Source organism: Nycticebus coucang, chromosome 3, assembly GCF_027406575.1.
Source record: "Nycticebus coucang isolate mNycCou1 chromosome 3, mNycCou1.pri, whole genome shotgun sequence".
Classification (NCBI taxonomy): Eukaryota; Metazoa; Chordata; class Mammalia; order Primates; family Lorisidae; genus Nycticebus; species Nycticebus coucang.
Window position 1 is genome coordinate 45937314 of NC_069782.1, and position 8134 is coordinate 45945447.

The 8134-nt window shown below is 38.9% G+C and overlaps 1 non-coding gene across 1 annotated transcript; it reads right to left on the reverse strand.

Moving 5' to 3' along the window:
- Positions 1 to 6306: 6306 nt before the first annotated feature.
- On the reverse strand, positions 6307 to 6413 carry LOC128582720 (U6 spliceosomal RNA). Its single transcript, XR_008379166.1, has one exon. It is a non-coding gene; the product is annotated as a U6 spliceosomal RNA (small nuclear RNA).
- Between the last annotated feature and the right edge of the window lie 1721 nt (positions 6414 to 8134).

Consider the following 8134-nt stretch of genomic DNA (forward strand, 5'->3'; position numbering starts at 1 on the left):
TCCGTCCGGCTCAGTGCTCAGTCTGGGGCCCTAGAAAATGCCCAAATTTTTCTGCACTCCTGCTCAAGCTCTCCCCAAAGGCAGTTCAACTGAGTGCCAAGTCCAAAAACACTGAAACAGTTCACAGGTAAGGCCTTTCTTGTTTGTAGTCTCACTGCTGCTTGTACTAATGGCTGTGGCGGGAGTAGATCAATTGAACACACGCAACCACTTGCCAGTTTTCCACTGTTTTTGTCCTCCTCTTGGGGTCCAGAAGTTCCTTTCTGACTCCCTGTATTCTCAAAGGGATGATTATAGGTAGATCCCACCAGCCAGACATGCCTGGAGTCTTATCTCCCCAGACTCACTGTGCCCTGTTACAGGGAGGCTGTTACTCGGCCGCCATCTTGGATTGTCTCCCTGAAAAATTTTAAAGATCATTAATTAAATTATTTTTGAAAGAACTTCAAAGCACAGTCAATAATAACTTTTTCTTTACTTTTTTTTGAGACAGAATCTCACTTTGTTGTCCTTGGTAGAGTGCTGTGGCATCATAGCTCAGAGCAACCTCCAACTCTGGATTCTCTTGCCTCAGCTTCCCTAGTAGCTGGGACTACAGGAGACCATCTCAATGCCTGGCTCTATTGTTTTGTTTGTTTGTTTGATGGATGAAGAAAAAGCATTTGACAAAATTTTATTTTTATGTCTTTTCATGATAAAAATCTCTCATCATATGAAATAGAGAAGGAATGTAGCTAAACATAATAAAGGATGCATATGACAAGACCACAGCTAACCCTCACACCCAACATAGAAAGCTAAAGCTCTTCCTCTGTAATCAAGAGCAAGATTGGATGTCTACCTTCACCATTCCTATTCAATAGAATACTGGAAGTCCTCCCTGAAAAAATTAAGCTAGCAAAAGGAATAAAAGGTGTCCAAATTAGAATCTTTTAAAAAAGTAAAATTATCAGGTGGCACCTGTGGCTCAGTAGGTAGGGCCCCAGCCCCACATACCGAGGGTGGTGGGTTCAAAACCCACCCCAGCCAAACGTTAGCAAAAAAATAGCCAGGCATTGTGGCTGGCAGCTGTAGTCCCAGCTGCTAGGGAGCCTGAGGGAAGAGTATCGCCTAAGCCCAGGAGTTGAAGGTTGCTATGAGCTGTGTGATGCTACGGCACTCTACCAAGGGCAATAAAGTGAGACTCTGTCTCTACAAAAAAAAAAAAAGAAAAAGTAAAATTATATCTGTTTGCAGACAACATGATCTTACATACAAAAAAATTTCTAAAAACTCCTCCACCAAAAATCCTTTTAGAACTAATAAATAAATTCAACAAAGTTATGGGGTACAAAATCAATGTACAAAAACCAGTTGCATTTTTTGCACCAATAATGAGCTATCCAAAAAAGAAATTAAGAAAAACAATTTTATTTATAATAGCATTTTAAAAAAGACTTAGAGGCCGGATGTGGTGGCTCATGCCTGTAATCCTAGCACTCTGGGATGCTGATCTTCAAAATCACTTGAGGACAGGAGTTTGAGAACAGCATAAGCAAAGTTAGAGCCCAGTCTGTACTAAAAATAGAAAAAAAAAATTGCCCAGTGTCGTGGCATTCACCTGTAGTCCCAGCTACTGGGAAGGCTGAGGCAGGCGGATTGCTTGAGCCCAGGAATTTGAGGTTGCTGTGAGCTATAATGATGCCACTGCACTCTAACCAGGCAACAGAGCAAGACTCATCTCAAAAATAAATAGATTAAAAATTAAAAGAAAGATATATATATATATATGACACTAAAGACATGTAGGGCAGGTTCAGTGGCTTATCTTTTATCCCAGCATTTTGAGAGGCCAAAGCAGAGGATAACTTGAGGCTAGGAATTCAAGACCAGCCTGGAAAACATTGCAAAGCTAATTTTTTTAAATGCGGTTTTAAAAATGCATAGAAACAAATTTAACCAAGATGAAACATTAGTATACTAAAAAGCATAAAATATTTATGAAAGAAACTAAAAAGCACATAAATGAATGGAAGCCATTTCACATCAGATTGAAAGATTAATATTGTTAAAAAGTTCAAACTACCCAAAGCAATCTAAAGATTCAATTCAATCCCTAAAAATTCCAATGACATTTTCCACAGAAATATTTTTAAGCCCTAAAATTCATAACCAAACTAATCTTGAGGAAGAAGAACAAAGCAAGAGTCATGGCATTATCTGATTGGAAGATATACTACAAAGTTATGGTAATCAAAACAGTCTGGTACTGGGGTAAAAACAGGCATTATAGACCAAGGGAACAGAATAGAGTTCAGAAATAGATCATTTACACTCAATTGATCTTTGAGAAAGTTCTCAAGAACACATAATGGGAAAAGCATAGTCTTTTCAAAAAATGTTGGAAAAAGAGGATGTTCACATGCAGAAAAATTAAATTGGATCCTTATCTCACTCCATATGCAAGAATAAATACAAAATGAGTTAAAAACTTAAACATAGGACCTGAAACTATAAAATAACAAGAAGAAAAATAATTAAAAAATCTTCTTGTCATTAGCCCAGAAAGAATTTTTTGGATGTGACCCCAAAAGCATAGAGAACAAGAGAAATACAGAAAAATGAGATTGCATCAGATTAAAAAGCAAACACTCAACAAAAGGAATCTACGGAAGAGAGGAAAATATTTGCAAACTATAAACCTGCTAATGAGTTAATATCCAAAATATATAAAGGCATGCAAACAACTCAACATCATGGAAACAAATGACCCAGTTAAAAAATGGGCAAAAGACCTGACTAGGAATTTCAAAAAAGAAGACATATAAATTAACCAATGGGCATATAAAAAAGTGCTCATCCTCACTAACCATCAGGAAAATATTATGCAAATCCAAACCATAATGAGATATCACCTCACATCTATTAGAGTGGTTATTATCAAAAAGAAAAAATAACAGTGCTGGAAAAGATGTGAAGAAAAGAGAACATTTGGATACTGTCAGTGGAAATGTAAATTAGTGCAGTCATTATGGAAAACAGTATGGAGGATCCTCAAAATTTTTAAAATAGAACTAGCATGTGATCCAGCAATCCCACTTTGGGGGATTTATATATATCTAAAGGAAATGAAACCCTTATGTTGAAGAGCTGTTCCCACTGCCGTATTCATTGCAGCATTATTCACAATAGCCAAGATATCAAACCAACTTAAATGTCACCACCTGTGGGTGACAGGATAAAGAAAATATCGTACACACAACACACACACACACACACACACACAATGGAATATGATTCACCCATTTGGGACAACATGGATGGATCTGAAGGACATTATGTTAACTGAAATAAGCCAGACCAGAAAGACAAACACTGCATGATCTCACTTACAATGGAGAATCTTTAAAAGTCCAATTTACAAAAGCAGGAGATAGAATGGTGGCTGCAAGGGCTGAGGGATGGGGGACATGGGGAGACATTGTGGAAGGGTACAAAGTTTCAGTTATGAGATGAATGAGTTCTGGAGGTCTACTGTAAAGCATGGTGACTATTGTTAATAACTTTGCATTATACACCTGAAATTTGCTAAGACAGTAGATCTTAAATGTTCCCACCATGAACACACACAAACAACAACCATAGGAGGTGATGGATACGTTAATTGACAGGATTGTCACACTCGTTTCACAATAGATACATATATTTAAATATTATATTGTACATTAAGTGTATACAATTTCTCTTTGTCAATTATACCTTCAATAAAGCTGGAAAAAATTGAAAGAATAAGTTCAACAAGAAGTGGTATCACTTCACCTAAATTGGATGCTGCTCCACACTTTGGAGGGCCACTTTCCTTCCCTCCAGCCTGTCCCTCCCCAACGTATGAGGAGTATTCTAGGTCAAGAGGCACATCCATCTGGAGCCCATTTCCCTCCCTCATTTGCTCATTTTTATTCTGTGCTCCAGGTATCCCAGAACATGGAATTTTTTTTCTACTTTCACCTTTTTTTGGATCCACCATGCACACCCCTAGACTAGGCAGCCAAGGTACAGCCGTGGGAGAGGAAGTGGGTGGCTGTGGTGTGGATAGTGCTCGAATGCATACACCAGGATGTTCACACACACGTGCAGGATGGACCTCAGAGTGGGGAGAGAAGAACTGTGCAAGCCAGATGACTTGCATCACTGTCTTTTAACACAAAACTGGTAGGAGTTGGTGAATTTTAAATGTGAACTTGGCTTCTAGGTTGTTATGAAGATATATTGATCAAAGTAAAAGATAGTACTTATTTTACTATCTTGTTAGCTTGCCTTATATAACTAAGCTTTAGGCACATAGTTTATGAAACTTCTTTTGCTATTTTGCCCCAATGCTTGCAAGGGCTAGGAAAAGGCCTGCTTAGATACGCCAACCAGACATTTCACCACATTTGCTTTCTTGTCTGTCTACCTATCACCTACCCATCCATGTGTCTCTTTTTAAAGATGAGCCATTTGAGGGTATGTGCCGACATCCTGAGACTTCCTCTTTAAATACTTCATCATGTGTTTTCTAAGAATAAAGGCATTCTTTTTTGTAATCAAAATTTTGTTCTGATACCAAAGAATTTTCATGTTGACAGAATACAATCTTATGTTCAAATTTGCTCCATTGTCTTAGAAATGCCCTGAGGGTTTCTTTCTTTTCTTTTTCTTCCTTTCTTCCTTTCTTCCTTCCTTCCTTCCTTCCTTCCTCCCTCCCTCCATTCCTTCTTTCTTTTTAACTTTCAGATTGATACGAGGGTACAAATGATTGGGTTACATGGTTTGCAGTCTATTAGGTAAAGTCCAAGTTGTAGTTGAGCCCGTCCCCCAGGAAATGTGCTGTATACCCTTAGATTGTACTATAAGGTGAGAGCTTACTACAAAACCTCCTCCCATCTCCCCATACTCCCACTTGAATTTAATTGTGTTTTTCTCCCACATGGGTGTGTAGTTGTTCATCTACTGGTTTCATATCCTTTTTTTTGAGGCCAAGTCTCACTTTGTCACCCTTGGTAGAGTGCTGTGGCATCATAGCTCACAGCAACCTCCAACTCTTGGGCTCAAATGATTCTCTTGCCTCAGCCTCCTTAGTAGCTGGGACTTCAGACACCCACCACAATGCCCGGCAATTTTTTTATTTTTCAGCAGGCCCGGGCCAGGTTTGAAACCACCAGCCCTGGAGCATATGACTGGTACCCTAACCCCTGAGCTATGGGTACCCTTGGTTTTATGTATTGTTTAGATTTCAATCTAGAATCTAATCAAGGACAACCCACTATACTTGTTTTTCATGATGGATACTAATAAAATTCTGAAAACACTAAAAAAAGCTTTGTCTTAAATAGAGCTCCAATCAGATTGCTTGGTGCAATTGGTGGAGGTGTTAATATACTAAACACAATTTATTGAAAAGGAATACAAGGGATGAGGGACAGATGAATGTTCACAGCCTTTGAACTTTGCTTCACAGTTTTTTTCTAAGGCTATTTATTATTCCTAAACAACATGTACCTGCCTTTTTTTCGTTGACTTCTGCTTTGATTTTACATTTGTCTTAAAATTAAGAGAAACAAAGAGCATTTCAAATGATGGATTTTGTTAAGTGAGTAAAAGTTTAAGCAAGTTGTCTTCACATGTTTTTAATTAAAATTTTTTTTGAACTTTTGCACATTTACACATCTTTGTGGTGTTAAACACTGACTTTCTCACCTCTCTCGGCCAGATTTCTTTTTCAGTGTCTTCATATGCATGGTACAACCCTGATGTTTGTGAAAACTCAATCATTTCCTGACGGCTTATTCCTTTTATGGCAACATGGTGTAATGTTATAAACATGAGGCTTTATGTCTTGTAAGCTTTTATTCAAGAATAAAACAAATGTTCTTAACAGGAAATACATCAAACAGGGGTACATTGGGGCTGGGAGTGTTAGCTCATGTCTGTAATCCTAGTACTTCCTAGCACTTTGGGAGGTTGAGGCAGGAGCATCAATTGAGGCCAGGAGGTCAAGGCCAGCCGAGGCAACACAGTGAGCCTCTGTCTCAACACACACACACACACACACACACACACACACACACTAGCTGGGTGTGGTGGAATGTTCCTGTAGTCATAACTACTAGGAAGCCTGAAGTCAGAGGATTGCTTGAGCCAAGAGTTCAAGGTTGCAGTTATCGGGCCACTGTACTCCGGCCTGGGCGACAGTGTGAGACCCTGTCTAAATAAAAGTAAATAAGTAACATTGGATATTAGAGATTAACACCGCCAGCTATTCATCTGGGTATATTTTTTCTTTTTAAAGGTATGGAACACTTCACGAATTTGTGTGTCATCCTCATGTAGGGACCATGCTAATCTTCTCTGTATCATTCCAATTTTACTATATGTGCTGCTGAAGTGAGCACTTCAGTATATTTTTATGTGAACTCAAGAGGCCATTGGAAACCTTGACACTCAGTAGTGTACCAGTTCAGAGTCAGGAATGACAGTGCCAAACAACATACAGATTGCCCACACAAGTGGCTGAATAACGACACCTTTGTTTCGTGATAGTTCAATGTACACCAACTTTGTGTTATTCACAAAATTATTAAAGATTTTGTATAAAATTACCTGCAGACTATGTACATAAGGTATATTTAAAGCATAAATGATGCATATGTAAATATGCATCATCCAGGATGCATATGCAAATATTCCAAAATCTGAAAAAATTCAAAATCAGAAACACTGCTCATCCCAAGCACTCAGCTTGTATAGCCCATAAAATAGATGAAACTTCATGCATCTATGGCAGTGTTTTTCAACCTTTCTTATCTCATGGCACACTTGAACCTATAGTTAAAGTTCCACAGCACACTTAAATTATGTTGAGCAAAAAGAACATACTTACTGTATTTTGAACTTCTTTTTTTTTTTTTTTTTTTCAGTTTTTGGCTAGGGCTGGGTTTGAACCTGCCACCCCCTGGCATATGGGGCCTGTGCTCTACTACTCCTTGAGCCACAAGTGCTGCCCTGAACTTCTTTTAAAAATAATTTAATTATCTTTTAAAAATTTTCATGGCACACCCATTGAAAAATCACTGATCTAAGGCTATGCTATTCAAAGTGTGGTCCAAGGAATAGTGCCAGATAGCAAATTATTTACCAGTCCACAAAAAGTAAGTAATAAATTGAGAAATTTTAAAGCTATAAGTCAGAGCAGTTGTATATGTGTCGAAGGTAAGAATAGGAAACTTAATCTGTATTTTTTATGTCTCTTTATGTTACGTTTCTAGTGCTTTATGTTTTGTATTTGATAAAAGCATGACTTCCTCATGGGTTAGTAAAAGAAAAACTACACATTCACTTGAGATAGTTTAAGCAACATCCTGAAAAAGGTGTTTGGCAGAGGTGAGGAGTGCGTGTGTGTGAGGGGGGTGAGTGCATGTGTTTGTGCATGTGTGAGGGGTGTGTGTGCATGTGTGTGTGCATGTTTGTGTGCATGTGTGTGTGTGTGCGTGTTTGTGTGCGTGTGTGAGAGAGGGTGTGTGCACGTTTGTGTGCGTGTGTGTGTGTTGCTTGAAGGAAAAGAGGGGTAAAGCAGAAAGATCAAACAATACATCATTTGTGAAAGTGCTGGAGTTTTTTAAAATAATAAAACAACATGCATATTCTAAGTATTGTTCTTATTAATTCCCAATATGATGAAAACAAATGCATAAACTCACGAATTTTCCATAATTATTTGAAACCATTTTTAGAAAATAAATAAAACAACACAGGTATGCCAGGTCACATCTTTCACACCGAACGTTGTTTTCGGCAGATTATTTTTTCTCCTGGTTTATTTTTCTTGCTCTTCAGGCATTTTCCCCGTACTGAGTCCATCTCAGCTCTGAGGCTTCCGGCAGGAGGACTCCCGGGCAGCCGGCCCCCTCCCCAGCAGTCTCCTGCTGGTCTGTGTCCCCGCTGGCTGCTCAGTCGGCCCTTCCCCTGCGGCTCCCTCGGCCCCTCCTCCTCTCACCGCAGCGGTCCTTGAGATCCCACTTCCTGTGCCAGCCTTCCTTCCACTAACCTCACCCCCCTCAGATCACTCCAGTAGGTTAACAGTCAACACTGAGATATATTTGGTATAATTTGGCCA